The sequence below is a fragment of the Theropithecus gelada genome, chromosome 19, assembly GCF_003255815.1.
Source record: "Theropithecus gelada isolate Dixy chromosome 19, Tgel_1.0, whole genome shotgun sequence".
In the NCBI taxonomy this organism is placed as follows: Eukaryota; Metazoa; Chordata; class Mammalia; order Primates; family Cercopithecidae; genus Theropithecus; species Theropithecus gelada.
The window spans coordinates 23698918-23715875 of record NC_037687.1 but is presented as its reverse complement, the minus strand read 5'-3'; the positions used below and the strand labels follow the sequence as shown (position 1 = coordinate 23715875).

The following is a 16958-nucleotide window of genomic DNA, read 5'->3' as shown; positions in this document are numbered from 1 at the left end:
TGATTTTACACAGCCCCATAGGGGTCATTGGCCATGAGGTCTGCAAAATCTTTTTTTTTTTTTTTTTTTTTTCCTGAGATACAGTCTCTCTCTATCGCCCAGGCTACAGTGCAATGGCATCATCTGGGCTCACTGCAATCTCTGCCTGCCGGGCTCAAGCAATTCTCTCACCTCAGTCAACTGAGTAGCTGGGATTACAGGCAACTGTCATCATCCCTGGCTAATTTTTGTATTTTTGTAGAGATGGAGTTTCACCATGTTGGCCAGGCTGGTCTTGAACTCCTGACCTCAGGTGATCTGCCCACCTCAGCTTCCCAAAGTGCTGGAATTACAGGTGTGAGCCACCATGACCAGTCAAAAATCTGTATTTAAAATTACCTGTTGCCTGATTGTTAAGTCAATGTCACATATTTTAGGCAGCACCACTACCAGGTACCAAGTTGTGTGTTAGTCAGGGTACAGGCTAAGTAAGCTATGAATACCAAAAAACTTCAAAACACAATGACCCATGATTCTGGATATGATGAAATTGTTTATGAAAGACCAATAGTGTTGCTAGGAGTAATTGAAATGCCAATTAAAAATGTAAAAAGCAGCAATGATTATTTCAAAGCATTGGTGAGCTGCCAAGGCAACTAGGAGTCAAGAGAACAAAATCCCAAATATGGGGGAACAGTATAGAGAGATGAGCTGAGCCAACATTCTGCAGTTTCTGCCTCCAGGGCATTTGACACTTCTGGGCATGGGGAAGGAGACTAAAGATCTGGGCAAAAGAATTGGGCAGAAGAATCCTTTTCAGACACCCACAGAGCAGGAAGGACAAAATTAGACTTGAAGGACTAGGACCTAGGGAAAGGAGAAGTTAAAAAGAGCCTAATGATTTTCTGGTTCTTGTTTTAAGACATTGCAGAACTCTGAAGCTACATGGCGCAGAGTCTAAGAAGCCAAGAAGAAAGCCTCTGAAAAGCAGAATAGAGTTTCAGCAGACTTGTAATGCTGAAGAGACAAAAAGAGTTCAAGAGCTGCCAGGGCCATGGACCCCCAGGTTATAACCCAGGCTCCAAGTTGAAAAGCCATAAGCAAGTGCAAATTAGATATGCATGGAGCCTTTACAAAATGGCAACCCAGTCTAGATTCAGCCCAGTTTTTGACTGAATTAAAGTGACGAGCACCACTCTATCTGCATAAAGATAAATTCCTCTCTGGAGCAATATGTACAATTTTTCATATACAATGCCTGACATTCAATAGCTAGACATGCTAGAGGCAAGACCAAATGACTGAAAAGCAAGAGAAAAAACAGATAGTATAAATAGACCCATGGATAATCTTAATATTGGAGTTACAAGACAAGGATCTTAAATATCTAGAATTAATATGCTCAAGACAAAAGAAAAAAATGCAGAGATTATATGAAAGGATGGGTAATTTTACCAGAGAAAGGGCGATTCTAGAGTAGAAAAGTACCATAACTGAGATTAAGAATTCAGTAAGTGGAACACTTATATACTGTTGGTGGGAGTGTAAGTTAGTACAATCTCTATAGAAAACAGAAAACAGTGCGGAGATTTCTCAAAAAACTAAAAATAGAACTACCATTCGACCCTGCAATTCCACTATGGGGTATATACCCAAAAGAAAATCATTACATCAAAAAGATAGCTCTGCATGGTGGCCTCATGCCTGTAATCCCAACAGTTTGGGAGTCCCCAACACTTGATCACCTGAGGTCAGGGGTTCAAGACTAGCCTGGCCAACGTGGGGAAACCCTGTCTCTACTAAAAATACAAAAAGATTAGCTGAGCGTGATTGCATGTGCCTGTAATCCCAGCTACTCAGGAGGCTGAGGCACGATAATTGCTTGAACCCAGGAGGCGGAGGTTGCAGTGAACAGAGATCATACTACTGCACTCCAGCCTGGGCAACAGCGCAAGACTGTGTCTCAAAAAAAAAAAAAAAAAAAGATACCTGCACTTGTATGTTTACAACAGCACTATCCACAATAGCAAAAATACGACATTTTTTTTCATACACGCACATACACACACACACAATGGAATACTTCTCAGCCATAAAAAGGAATGAAATCATATATTTTGCAGCAGCATGGATGGAACTAGAGGCCATTTTCTTAAGTGGAACAACTCAGAAACAGAAAGTCAAATACCCCATGTTCTCACTTATAAGTGGAAGCTAAATAATGTGTATACACAGATAGAGTGAAATAATAGACTGGGAAGAGTAGGAGGGTGGTAGGGGGTAAGGGATGAGAAATGACTTAATGGATACGAACGAAGTACACCATTCAGGTGATGGTTACACCAAAAGCCCAGATGTCACCTATATATCCATGTAACAAAACTGCACTTGCACCCCTTAAATTTATACAAATAATAATAACAAGGAATTCAGTCAATACACTTAACAACAGATTAGACACAGCAGAAGGCAGGATCAGTGAGCTGGAAGTCAGGCCACTAGAAAATATCTAGACTGAGGCACAGAGAAAATAAAAGATGAAAAATGAGAAAGAGATTTTAAGACAGTGAAAATAGCAAATGAAAGACTGTGGCTTAACTAAGATGAACTTTTTTTCTCGCTCTCTCCCTCTATCTAAAGGTAGGTGGCTGGTCTGGGGCAGGCAGACACTTTTGCTTTTTAAGGGTGTTCAGGCTTGTGAATTGGCTTTGATATCTTTAACGAATGGCTTCTATCTTTAGATATGTTCATGCTGTAATTCTTCCCCAGCCAGGAAGGAAAAAGGAAGACAGCCAAGGGCCAGCATCTTTATTTATAGGAGCTGACCAGAAGCTGTACACATCACTTGAACTCATAAGGGCTTGAACTTAGGAACAGGAACTTAGTTATCAGGAAGGCTGGCAGGTGTTTTGTTTCTTTTTTTTCTTTCTCTGTCTCTCTCTCTTTCTTTCTTAGAGATGGGGTCTCCCTACACCACCAAGGCTGGTCTCGAACTCCTGGGCTCAAGCAATCCTTCCACCTTGGCCACCCAAAGTACTGGGATTACAGGCATGAGCCACCATGACCAGCCCAGATGTTGTTGCTAATTGGGCAGCTGCAATCTTCTTATTACTAAAGGAAGGGGAGAATGAATTTTAATAAACAGAAAGTGTCTCTGCCACTTGGATTACTATGCAGGAGTTAGACACACAGGGCTTTGTAGACCACAGTAACAACTGTAGATTAGAGCCAGGGAAGGAGGAACTGGGAGTGCCATCAAAAGGGACATGATTTCCCAGACTAGAAGCCTGCTCCTTGGGCCCCACATTGAGTGAGGTTTCCTATTCCCATATTTAGTGCTAGTGGTGAGATCCCAGATGTGGTGAGTCTGTGGTATGGAGGCCCTTGACTCCAGTAACCCTGATGTGAGCTCCTGTGAGTCCCACTGGGGCTTTTGCAGACCCAATCAATGGTGCTTCTTTGTGAAGGGGGCTTGTTTGTCATTCACAAGGACCCAGGAAAGACTTAGGCTGAGGACTGCTGGAGCTAAACTTGGAAAATCTCAGGCACACTCCTCACCTCCTTACAGGCCTAATCTCCTAACAATGTCTCCCCTCTAGACTGTCTTAAGTCAGCTCAGAGTGCCATAAGACAATACCACAGAATTCTGTTTTCTCACAGTTCTGGAGGCTGCAAGTATGAGATCAGGGGGCCAGCATGTTCAAGTTCTGAGGAGGGCTCTCTTCTTGGTTTGCAGAGAGCCACCTTCTCACTATGTCCTCACATGGTCAGGGAGACAGCTTTCTCTTCTCTTTTTTAAAAAAATATTTTCTAGTTTTTTAGAGGTGGGGTCTCACTCTGCTACCCAGGTGGGTCTCGAACTCCTGGCCTCAAGTGATCCTCCAGCCTCAACCTCCCAAAGTGCTGGGGTTATAGGCGTGAACCACTGCACCTGGCCCTTTCTCTTCTTATAAGGTCATAGTCCTATCAGATTAGGATCTTACCTAATTACCTCCTAAAGACTATGTCTCCAGATACAGTCATATTGGGGGTTGGGGCTTCAACATATGAATTTCAGGGATAAGGGGGCACAATTCAGTCCAGAGCATAAGACCTTTGTTCCCTGCCTGCAGTAATTTCTGGCCTCTTGTTTCCAAACGGCTAAATTGATGTTGTTTAAGGACCCTTTTGGCAGTGCCCTGGTATATTAGACCATTTTTTTTTTCTTTGAGAGGGAGTCTCGCTCTGTCACTCAGGCTGGAGTGCAATGGCGTGATGTCAGCTCACTGCAACCTCTGCCTCCCGGGTTCAAGTGATTCTCCTGCCTCAGCCTCCCAAGTAACTGGGATTACAGGTGTGCGCCACCACGCCCAGCTAATTTTTGTATTTTTAGTAGAGATGGGGTTTCACCATATTGACCAGGCTGATCTCGAACTCCTGACCTTGTGATCTACCTGCCTCGGTCTCCCAAAGTGCTGGGATTACAGGCGTGAGCCATCGTGCCTGGCCTATTAGTCCATTTTCACACTGCTATGAAGAACTGCCTGAGACTGGGTAATTTATAAAGGAAAGAGGTGTAATTGACTCACAGTTCCACATGGCTGCGGAGGCCTCAGGAAACTTATAATCTATGGCGGAAGGCAAAGGGGGAGCAAGGCACCTTCTTCACAAGGCAGCAGGAAGGAAATGTGCCCAGTGAAGGGGAACGATCCCCTTATAAAACCATTAGATCTCATGAGAACTCACTCACTATCACGAGAACACCATATGGGAAACCGCCCCCATGATTCAGTTGTCTCCACCTGGTCTCTCCCTTGACTCATGAGAATTATGGGAATTACAATTCAAGATGAGATTTGGGTGGGGACATGAAGCCTAACCATATCACCTGGGGAGGTGTCCATGAAAACTGCTGGCACCTGAGAACTATTTATTTCTGCTGTCAGGTAACAAGGAAGACTTTGGGACCTTGAGGAGTATGGCTGCAGCTGTCTTAAGCTTTGGACAGGGGCCTAGAGTGGTGGCTCATGCCTGTCATCCAAGCACTTTGGAAGGCCCAGGTGAATGGATTGCTTGAGTCCAGGAGTTTCAGACCAGCCTGGGAAATATGTTGAGACCCAGTCTCTAAAAAAATGCAAAAAGTAGCTGGGTATGGTGGCATGCACCTGTAGTCCCACCTACTTGGAAGGCTGAGACAGGAGGCTCCTTGAGCCTGGGAGGTTGAGGCTGCAGCTACTGCACTCCAGCCTGGGCAACCGAGTGAGGTCCTGTCTCTTAACACAAACAAACAAAAACCTCTAGACAGCAAAAGCTCATCTCCCCTTCTCCTCAGGCACATGGCTGCCTGGCTGGGGACTACATTTCCCAGCCTCCCTTGAGGTTGGCTGTGGCCACATGACTGGGTCTTCCCCAGTGGCTTGCAAGTGGACATGACTTGTGCAATTTCCACTTTACCTGCTTTACCAGAGCAAGGAAATCTCTTGCTCTGGACTTTCTCTTTTTTCCTTTTCACCAAGTCACTCAGAGGTGGCACCTTAAATTATGCAGATGCTGACAAAGCATGAGGTCAGTGGCTCTCAAGGTGTGCATCAGAATTCCCCAGAGAGCTTGTTAGGGTACATTTTTCTGGGTCCTGCACCCAGAGCTTCTGACTTAGTAGGTCTGGGGTGGGACCTGGGAATGTGCATTTCCTATGAATTGCCAGGGGCTGCTGCTGGTCCCGGGACTAGACTTTAAGCAACAATCCGAAAGAATCTGGGTTCCTGAATGATTGCCACATGCACAGCCTCACAAGATAATTCACCCTGGAGCTACTGTGGGAAAGAGAATTCAATTTGTTTTTAATGTTTAAGCCACGCTATTGTCTTACAATAAGATGGCCAGTGAATTTTTGTTTCTCCTTTAGCCAGTTTGACTTAGATTTCTGTTGCTTGCCACTGAAAATGCCCTGATCACCATAGGTAACACTGACTGCTTTTGATTTACTAGTGCAGTAACTATTTATTGAAAATCCCATGCTGGGTGCTTTTTATTTTTCACTATTTTTAATTTTTAATTTTTTTTTTGAGATGGAGCCTAGGCTGTAGTGTAGTGGCTTGATTTCGGATCATTGCAACCTCCGCCTCCCAGGTTCAAGCATTTCTCATGCCTCAGGCTCCTGAGTAGCTGGGATTACAGGCATCCACCACCACATCTGGCTAATTTTTTTTTTTTTTTTTTTTTGTAATTTTAGTAGAGACAGGGTTTCGCCATGTTGGCCAGGCTGGTCTTGAACTCCTGACCTCAGGTGATCTGCTCTCCTCTGCGTCCCAAACTGCTGGGATTACAGGCGTGAGCCACCGCACCCAGCCCCAGGTGCTTTTGAAAGCACTGGGCATACAGCAGTGAGTGCAGCAGTGAGTGAGTAAAACGTTCCTGTCCTGTCCCTTCAGAGATTCTGATCTTTGTCTGAGGCAGCACACAATGAAGTATTTTAAAGACAACATATCAGCAAATTCTCAGAGCAACTTTGAGAAGCAGACATCATTTTGAAATCCCATTCTAATATACACCATGGAATACTATGCAGCCATAAAAAAGGATGAGTTTGTGTCCTTTGTAGGGACATGGATGCAGCTGGAAACCATCATTCTTAGCAAACTATCACAAGAACACAAAACCAAACACCGCATGTTCTCACTCATAGGTGGGAACTGAACAATGAGATCACTTGGACTCGGGAAGGGGAACATCACACACCAGGGCCTATCATGGGGAGGGGGGAGGGGAGAGGGATTGCATTGGGAGTTATACCTGATGTAAATGACGAGTTGATGGGTGCTGATGAGTTGATGGTTGCAGCACACCAATATGGCACAAGTATACATATGTAACAAACCTGCACGTTATGCACATGTACCCTAGAACTCAAAGTATAATAATAATAATAATAATAAATAAAAAATAAAAAATAAAAAAAAAGAGCCACAAGAAATGTCAGCCAAAAAAAAAAAAAAAAAAAAGAAATCCCATTCTACAGATAAGTGCACTGAGACAGCAGTAGCAAAGCTGGAGTTTGAACCTAGTTCTGTGCGAGTTCAAAGGCGAAATTCTCTATTTTTTTTTTTTTTTTTTTGAGACAGCGTCTTGCTCTGTTGTCCAGGCTGGAGTACAATGGTGCGATTTCGGTTCACTGCAACCTCTGCCTCCCGGGTTCAAGCGATTCTCCTCCCTCAGCCTCCCGAGTAGCTGGTATTACAGGTGCTCACCACCACGCCCCACTAATTTTTTGTATTTTTAGAAGACATGGGGTTTCACCATGTTGGTCAGGTTGGTCTCGAACTCCTGACCTCAAGTGAGCCTGCCTTGGCCTCCCAAAATTCTGGGATTATGGGCATGAGCCACCACACCTGGCTCAAAGGCTAAACTCTTGACAGTGGGCCATGCTGCACCAAGAAGCTCCCCTGGATTTATTTTGCCAAATCACTTGGCGAAAAGAAGAGGAAGATTCAGTCCATGGATCCTTAAGTAGCATTCGAAGAGCGGCATCCTTTTTCCAAATGTCACCTTTTGTCTTCAAGGCAAATGTGGTGCAAGATCTTCAGCTCTCATGTCTCCTGCACAAACTCCCAGGCGTGAGAATAGACTCCACTCTGCAGAAATTCTAAGGGGGAAGTGGCAGTCAGAGAAGGGAACAGGGCTATTACTGAGGCCAGAAGGCCCCTCTCCCCTCAGTGAGGCCCAGGCTTGCGCCCAAAGCCTGTCTCTTTTCCTAAATAATGAAGTATGGAAGAGTAGAGGCTTTGCAGTCAAGCAGACAGGATTTCATAACCCTGGTTCCAGTACTTCCCAGTGTGTGATCTTGGACCAGCAACTGGGCCTCTCTGAACCTCAGTCTCCTCCTCTATAAAAGTGGCACAATGGCTGGGCATGGTGGCTCACGCCTATAATCCCAGCACTTTGGGAGGCCGAGGTGGGTGGATCACTTGAAGTCAGGAGTTTGAGACCAGCCTGGCCAACATGGTGAAACATCGTCTCTGCTAAAAGTACAAAAATTAGCCAGGCGTGGTGGTGGGCACCTGTAATCTCAGCTAATCAGGAGGCTGAGGCAGGAGAATCTCTTGAACCCGGGAGGCGGAGGTTGCAGCGAGCCGAGATAGCGCCATTGCACTCCAGCCTGGGCGACAAGACCAGAACTCTGTCTCAAAAACAAAACAAAAACCAACCAAACAAACAAAAAGGCACAGTAATAGCTTAATTCCCAAGTTTGTTCAGGACTCTGTGGGTCAGGAATGTGAAAAGGGTTTGACTGGTGTTCGTTTCTGTTCCACATGGCATCATGTGATGAGGGCTGGAGGACCCACCTCCAAGATGGCTTCTTCACTCCCATGTCTGGAAGCTTCCATTCTCCTGGGCCTTCTCACAGCAACATGCTCTTAGGGGAGTTGCAATTCTTACACAGCAGGCTGGGAGCCAAAGAGATCAGAATGGAATCTGCTGGTTCCCTTAAAATGTAGATCCAGGCCTGGCGGTGTCATTTCCTTGTTTTTTGTTTTTTTTTGAGCCAGGGTCTCACTCTGTCACCCAGGCTGGAGTGCAGTGGCACCATCATAGCTCACTGCAGCCTCGACCTCCTAGGCTCAAGGGATCCTCTTGCCTCAGCCTTCCGAGTAACTGGGACTACAGGCGCGGGCCACCACGCCAGCCTATTTAAAAAAATTTTTTTTTTAGCTGGGAATAGTGGCTCATGCCAGTAATCCCAACACTTTGGGAGGTGGAGGTGGGCGGATTACCTGAGGTCGGGAGTTCGAGACCAGCCTGACCAACATGGAGAAACCCTGTCTCTACTAAAAATACAAAATTAGCCAGGTGTGGTGGCAGATGCCTGTAATCCTAGCTACTCGGGAGGCTGAGGCAGGAGAATTGCTTGAACCCAGGAGGCAGAGTTTGAGGTGAGCCGAGATCATGCCATTGCACTCCAGCCTGGGCGACAAGAGTGAAACTCCATCTCACAACAGAACAAAAAAGTTATTTTTAGTAGAGTTGGGGTCTTTCTGTATTGCCCAGGTTGGTCTTGCACTCCTGGGATCAAGCGATCCGCCTGCCTCTGCTTCTCGGTGTTGGGATTACAGGCGTGAGCCACCATGCCCAGCACAGTGTCACATCTATCATATTCTATGAGTCAAAGCAGTCAAGGGTTCTGTCCCAATCAGACTAAGACCAACAGGAACAAACCTATTGTATTAAGTTGCTAGGGCCGCCTTAACAGACAGCAAGGGAGGGGAGTCGCCTTTTAGTTCTAGTAGATACGGTCATGCTGTTCTCTAATTGACCACCAGATGGCGCGCTGGACTTAATATTAGTGCAGTTTGTAATTGCCCTTCCGTGAGCGGCCACCGCCACTCAAGCGACTGGACACTGGACTAAGTGCTTCTGTTAATTTGGATCAGACGAGACTCTTACTTTCTTTGATAAAGTATAAATCTAGAAGAGCCCTAGGCTTTGATTACATCATGTTCATGGAAGGAGAGAAATGATTCTTTTCTGATTTGCCAGAGAAAACCAACCAGTATTTATTCTTTAGGAAATACAGAGATGCTATTTAACCTCCTGGTCACCATAGCAACGAATAATCAAGAACGACAACCAATCAGAATGCAGGTTTCTTTGGGAAGTTTTTTTTGTTTTTTTTTTTTGTTTTTTTTTTCAGATATTGCAACAATTTCTAAAAAAATCTTAGACCCTTTTGTTCAAATCATCCTTTCAAGGAAAGACACAAATGAACAGAGTTAACAAATGAAGTTGGTAACGGGAAAATTAACGGGAGCTCCTGGCTGCAGGGGAGAACAGAATGAATGTTTAGGGAATGTTCTCAATGTGCCACTCTATTAAAATTGATTTTTTTTTTTTCTTTGAGACAGAGTCTTGCTCTGTCACCCAGGCTGGAGTGCAGTGGCGTGATCTCGGTTCACTGCAAACTCTGCCTCCCGGGTTCAAGCGATTCTCCTGCCTCAGCCTCCGGAGTAGCAGGGATGATAGATGCCTGCCACCATGCCCGGCTAATTTTTTTGTATTTTTAGTAGGGACTGAGTTTCACCATGTTGGCCAGCTGGTCTCAAACTCCTGACCTCAAGTGATCCTCCCTCCTTATCCTCCTAAAGTGAAAAAACTAATTCTTTAGAGCAATTTCATTATACAAAATAGAACCTCTTTCTATATAGCTGCAAGAGAGAAGGGACTCTTTTCTTTTATGTTTAAAAGCACTGTATTTGCTAAGCGTGGTGGCTCATGCCTGTAATCCCAACACTGGGAGTCTGAGGTGGGAGGATCACTTGAGCCCAGGAGGCCAAGGCTGCAGTGAGCTATGTCTGCACCACTGCACTCCAGCCTGGGCAATGGAGCGAGACCTTGTCTCAAAAAAAAAGCAATAATTAAATATAATAAACACTTGAAACAAACTCTATAGGAACCACAGTCTCGAGATGAAGAGTTACATTTCAGAAGGAAACAACACAAAACAAATGGGCTTAACGTTCTGTCTTATAGGCAAGCTTTTTGCTTACAATTCACCCAGGAAATATACATAAAGTAAAATATGTGTATAGATCCAATGTCCATTCTTTTTTGTTTTGTTTTGTTTTTGGTTTTGGTTTTTTTTTTTGAGACTGAGTCTCGCTCTTGTCACCCAGGCTGGAGTGCAATGGCAAGATCTCACCTCCCTGCAACCTCTGCCTCCCAGATTCAAGCGATTCTCCTGCCTCAGCCTCCGGAGTAGCTGGGATTACAGGCTCCCGCCACCACGCCCGGCTAAATTTCGTATTTTTAGTAGAGACGGGGTTTTGCCACGTTGGCCAGGCTGGTCTCGAACTCCTGAGCTCAGGTGATCCGCCCGCCTCAGTGCTGGGATTACAGGTGTGAGTCGCTGTGCCCGGCCTCATTTTTTCATTTATTCAATTTACATTTACTGAGCATCTCCTCTGTGCCAGTGTAATTCAGGAACATAGAAGTGAACAATTCGAACATAGGTTTCTGCTCATATGGACCTTACAGTCTTGTAAGCCAATTAGAGCCTTCCCTTCCTGCCTGGGAAACACCTCTGCCCACAGTCTGTCCAGTCCTGAGTTTCCCATTGTTACGGGTTTAACTGTGTTCCCTCCAGATTCCTGTGTTGAAGTCCTAATGTCCAGGACTTCAGAATATAACTATACTTGGAGAAAGGGTGTTTAGAGAGGCAATTAAGTTAAAATGAGGTCTTTAGAGTGGGCACCAACCCAACATGGCAGATGTCCTTATAAGAAGAGGAAATTTAGGCCAGGCGCAGTGGCTCACGCCTGTAATCCCAACACTTTGGGAGGCCGAGGTGGCTGGATCACCTGAGCTCAGGAGTTCGAGACCAGCCTGGTCACGACGGCAAAACCCCGTCTCTACTAAAAATACAAAACTTAGCCAGCATGGTGGCGGGTGCCTGTAGTCCCAGCTACTTGGGAGGATGAGGCAGGAGAATCGCTTGAACCTGGGAGGTGGAGGCTGCAGTGAGCCAAGATTGCACCACCACACTCCAGCCTGGGTGACAGAGTGAGACTCTGTCTCAAAAAAAAAAAAAAAAAAAAAAGAGAGAAGAGGAAATTTAGACACAGATGGTACAGAGGGAAGACCACGTGAAGACACAGGAAGAAGGCAGCCATCTGCAAGCCAAGGAGAGAGGCTGCAGAAGAAACTCATCCTGCCAACACCGTGATCTCAGATTTCTAGCTTCCAGAATTGTGAGTAAATAGATTTCTGTTGTTTAAGCCACCCAGTATATGTGCCCTAGCAAACTAATACACCCACCAATATCTTTGGAACTTGCAGCCAACGGCTTCAACTATAGTTTTTATTTCATTTTGTTTTGCTTTGTTTTGTTTTCTGAGACAGGGTCTTACTCTGTTGCCCAGGCTGGAGTGCAGTGGTGTGATCATGGCTCACTGCAGCCTCAACCTCCTGGGCTCAGGTGATCCTCCCACCTCAGCCTTTCAAGTAGCTAAGGCTGCACGTGTGCTAATTTTTTTTTTTTTTTGTAGAGATGGGGTTTCACCATGCTTCCCAGGCTGTTCTTAAACTCCTGGCCTCAAGTGATCCACCCGCCTCGGCCACCCAAAGTAGTGCTGGGATTATAGATGTGACTCACTGTGCCCAGCCTTAAACCATAGTTTTAACCAAGCCAGAATCTAAGTATCTGAAACTGTTTTAAAAAAATTTCTGGCCAGATGCGGTGGATCATGCCTGTAATCCTAGCACTTTGGGAGGCCAAGGCAGGCGGATCACCTGAGGTCAGGAGTTCAAGACCAGCGTGGCCAACATGACGAAACCCCATCTCTATTAAAAAATACAAAAATTAGCTGGGCGTGGTGGCGTGTACCTGTAATCCCAGCTACTCGTAAGGCTGAGACAGGAGAATTGCTTGAATCTGCGAGGCGGAGGTTGCAGTGAGCCGAGATCATACCACTGCACTCCAGCTTTCTCAAAAAATAATAAGTAAATAAAATAATAAAGAAAATTCCCACTAGTAGATGAGTAACTTGTCCCCGTGCATACACACAGTTTTCTGTTAACTTTTCCACAGATGGGAAGTGCATGTATCTTATACTCTTGGGAGGTGCTTCCCCAAAGGCTTCTGGGTTTGCTGTTTCCCGCCCAATCACAGATCTGTGTTTGATTCCCTCAGCTAAATCTTCTGACACAAGAAATCCATTTTAGGTCCTTCAACTTCCATCAAATGCTACAGTGTGGTTAAGGGTGCGGTCTTAGTTTCTACACCTACAGAACTGGGTACTGATATGCTGTGGCTGTGTCCCCACCCAAATCTCAGCTCGAATTGTAGCTCCCATAATTCCCTCGTGTTGTGGGAGGGACCCAGTGGGAGACAGTTGAATCATGGGGGCGGTTTCCCCCATGCTGTTCTCGTGGTAGTGAATAAGTCTCACGAGATCTAATGGTTTTATAAGGGAAAACCCCTTTTCCCTGGCTCTCACTCTCTCGTCTGCCATCATGTGAGACGTGACTTTTACCTTCTGCCATCATTGTGAGGTCTCCCCAGCCACGTGGTACTGTAAGTCCATTAAAACTCTTTCTTTTGTTAATTGCCCAGTCTCGGTATATCTTTATCAGCAATGTGAAAACGGACTAATACAGATACTATTGATGTCAGCCTTACAGAGTTGTTGTGAAGATTAAATGACATAATAATAGCAGCTTATGGTTACTATGTTCTAAATACTATTTGTTTCAACACTTTATTGCTGCATAACAAACTACCCCAGAATGTTGTGGTTTAAACAGTAATTATTGGCCAGGTGCAGTGGCTCACGCCTGTAATCTTAGTACTAAGGGAGGCTGAAGCAGGTGGATTGCTTGAGCCCAGGAATTCAAGACCAGCTTGGGCAACATGGTGAAACTCCGTCTCTCTAAAGAAGTACGGAAAAATTAGGCAGGTTTGGTGGTGCACACCTGTAGTCCTAGCTACCTGGGAGATTGATGTGGGGGAGGATTGCTTGAGTCCAGGCAGTCGAGGCTGCAGTAAGCCATGATCACACCACTGCACTCCAGCCTTGGTGACAGAGTGAGACCTTGTCTAAATAAAATAATAATTATAATAATTATTAATATATTAATACATATTATTAATATATCATTAATATATAATATATTATTAATATATAATATATAATATATTATTAATATATTATTAATATATAATATATTATTAATATATAATATATAATATATAATTAATATATTATTAATATATAATTAATATATAATATATTAATATAATATATTATTAATATATAATATATTAATAATATATTATATTAATATATTATTAATATATTATTTATATAATATATTAATATATATAAATAATGATATATAATTATAATGATTATTATTTTATTGTCTCTTACAATTCCGTGGGTTAACAGGGCTCAACAGGACGGTTTTCAGCTTCCTGCAATGTTGGTTGGGCTGCAGTCACATGGGGGCTTGAATGAGCTGGAACACCCAAGATGGTGCACTCATATGCCTACCAGTTGATATTGACTGTTGGCTGGGGTTTCAACTGGGGCTGTCAACTGTCGCAACTACCCATAGCCTCTCTATGTGGCTTGGGCTTCCGCAGCATGGTGGCTGGGTTCTCAGGGACAGTATCCCAAGAACAAGTGTTCTAAGAGTCAGTAAGCAGAAGCCGCCAGTCTTCTTGAAGTCTACATCCCACATCAGTAACAGTGTTCCTTCCGTCTCATTCTATAAACTCCACCTCTGGATGGGAGAAGGATAAGGAATTTGTACTCATCTTTAACCCATCATGCTACTTGAGAAACTTTACACGTATTAACTCAACGAATCCTCAATCTCATATAGGCATTACTGTTACCATAATTTTACAGTCGAGAATGCTGAGATAGAGGTCTCCCGTCAGGGCAGTTCTGCTGTTCTGTGATTGTCCAGCAGGGGCGCTCCTCACGCAGTCATCATCACAGGCGGGATTCCCACCGTGTTCCTACATCCTCATAGCTATGGCTTGTGTTCTAAATGCTTTGCGTAAGGAATCACGACTGAACTTAGCAAGAGTGTGCTGAGGTTGAGTTTTACAGGTGAGGACGTTAAGGCTCAGGGAGTTGAGGCCAAACATGTGGCAGACTGAGACTCAGACCAGGACTGTCTGGCTCCAAACCCGTGCCCTTGGCCACTTCCCCACAGTGACAACAGCAGCAATAACTGCGTGGCTCATGCCTGTCATCCAGCACTTTGGGAGGCTGAGGCAGGAAGATTGCTTGAGTCCGGGAGTTTGGGACTAGCCTGGGTAACATAGTGAGACCCATTTCTATACAAAAAATTAGCAGGCGTGGTGGCATGAGCCTATGGTCTCAGCTGCTTGGGAGGCTGAGGTGGGAGGATCGCTTTAGCCTGGGAGGCAGAGGTTTCAGTGAGCTGAGACTGCACTATCATACTCCAGCCTGAGTGACGGAGTGATACCCCCCTCTGCAAAACACAACACAACACAACACAACACAACACAACAAGCAAACAACAACAGCTAATTGGTCTAGAAGACTCTCTGCATACCAGGCACAGGGTGTGTGTGTGTGTGTGATAAGTTACAATAACAACCCTATAAAGCACAAAATAGTATCCTTCCCACTTTGCAAATAAACAAATCGAGACCCAGAGAAGTTAAATATCTATGCAAGGTCACACAGATGGTAAGCGGTGGATTCAGGATTTGAGTCTAGGAAGCCTGAGTTGGGGAGAGGGGCTTCCTTCCTTCCTTTCCTTCCTTCCTTCCTTCTTTCCTTCTTTCTTTCTTTGATGGCGTCTTGCTCTGTCACCCAAGCTGGAGTACAGTGGCGCAATCTCAGCTCCCTGCAAACTCTGCCACCCAGGCTCCAGCCATTCTCCTGCCTCAGCCTCCCGAGTAGCTGTGATTACAGGTACACACCACCACACCCAGCTAATTTTTGTATTTTTTTGTAGAAACAGGGTTTCATCATGTTGGCCAGGCTGGTCTTGAACTTCTGACCTCAGGTGATCTGCCCACCTTGGCCTCCAAAAGTGTTGGGATTACAGGCGTGAGCCACCGCACCACGCCTCAGAAGCGATTTTCAATACCTCCTGGGTGCTTTTGGTGTCTGAAGGGCTGGTACAGGCCACAGTGGTCAGGAACTCAGGGTCCTCCAGCCCCGCTCTGTGACCGGGTGGTTGCACCCGCCCACTTTCTGAAGCCTTACAGTCCTTCAGCATCTCATTCAGGTCTGTCTCTGCTGGTCAGAAGAGCCACCATGTGAGAGTCACTGCTCCTGCCTTCTTTGACGGTCAAGTGCATCAAATCAGAGGACCTTCTTCCATCATCTCCTGTTTGGCTTTGTCTGTCCTGGTCTGGTCACCAGGGGCAAGAACTCCATGGGACCACCTGCCTTGTCTTTGTGGCTTCAGACAGTCCACTTCTTGTGAACTTGCTCCCTGGCTGCTGCCTGGAGCGCTGTGTATAGCCCGCTGTCATTGTCATCTCTGCTCAAGCCCCCTCATCTGCCTCCTTGATCTTGATGTCCAAGCTCTCCTGGGGAATTTCCTTGGATTCCTTCTTTGCCAAGGGAGATGGACACATCCCTCGGACCCTTTTTTAGCTTCTGGCTTGATTTCTGTGACCCCCTACTCTTCTTGCTACTATTGCTTGTAGCCCCAGGAGGGGGACTGGCCTTCCCGATGACTGTCCCAACGGCTGGGCCTGGGCCTCCGAAGTGGGAGGGGTGGGCGCCCCCCCAAGGGTCCCAGCAACCGCAGCCTGCGTGGGCCCTTCATCCAGCATCAGGCATCTCATCTGCCTCAGGACCGTCATGTCCTGCGCACGGTCTTTCCACAGAACCCTCCAGATCCCATCCTTGGCCAGGATCTCTGTGGGGATGGTAGCGTGATTGACGTCCTCCACAAACTCCACCAGGGCGGCCTGGGCCTTCTCGTTCATCAGGGCCTTCATGTGTCGCAACCTGAACGTGCCCAGGGGCAGGAGGGTCGGCTGCAGGATGGCTTCAACGTCTGCCTGCTCCAGGCCCTCCGGGATGCCGGTGACCAGCAGGGCCCTGTGCGCGTCCACGTCCAGGCTCCGGCACCAGTCCTGCAAAAGGCTCATGGCCATGGTGCCGCCCCCTCGGCGCTGACCTTGGAGCAGCAGGGAGCCCGAGATAGGGGTGGGCTGCAGCGCACGGTGTCAATGCAACCCTGGCAAGCCACCCGCAGGGCTTAAGAGTCCCGGTTCCTTGGCCGGGTGCGGTGGCTCAAGCCTGTAATCCCAGCACTTTGGGGGGCCGAGACGGGCGGATCACAAGGTCAGGAGATCGAGACCATCCTGGTTAACACGGTGAAACCCCGTCTCTACTAAAAAAAATACAAAAAACTAGCCGGGCGAGGTGGCAGGCGCCTGTAGTCCCAGCTACTCTGGAGGCTGAGGCAGGAGAATGGCGTGAACCCGGGAGGCGGAGCTTGCA

At 46.1% G+C, this 16958-nt stretch overlaps 1 pseudogene; it reads right to left on the bottom strand.

The window, feature by feature from the left end:
- Positions 1 to 15905: 15905 nt before the first annotated feature.
- LOC112611895 lies at positions 15906 to 16609 on the bottom strand (annotated as a pseudogene).
- Between the last annotated feature and the right edge of the window lie 349 nt (positions 16610 to 16958).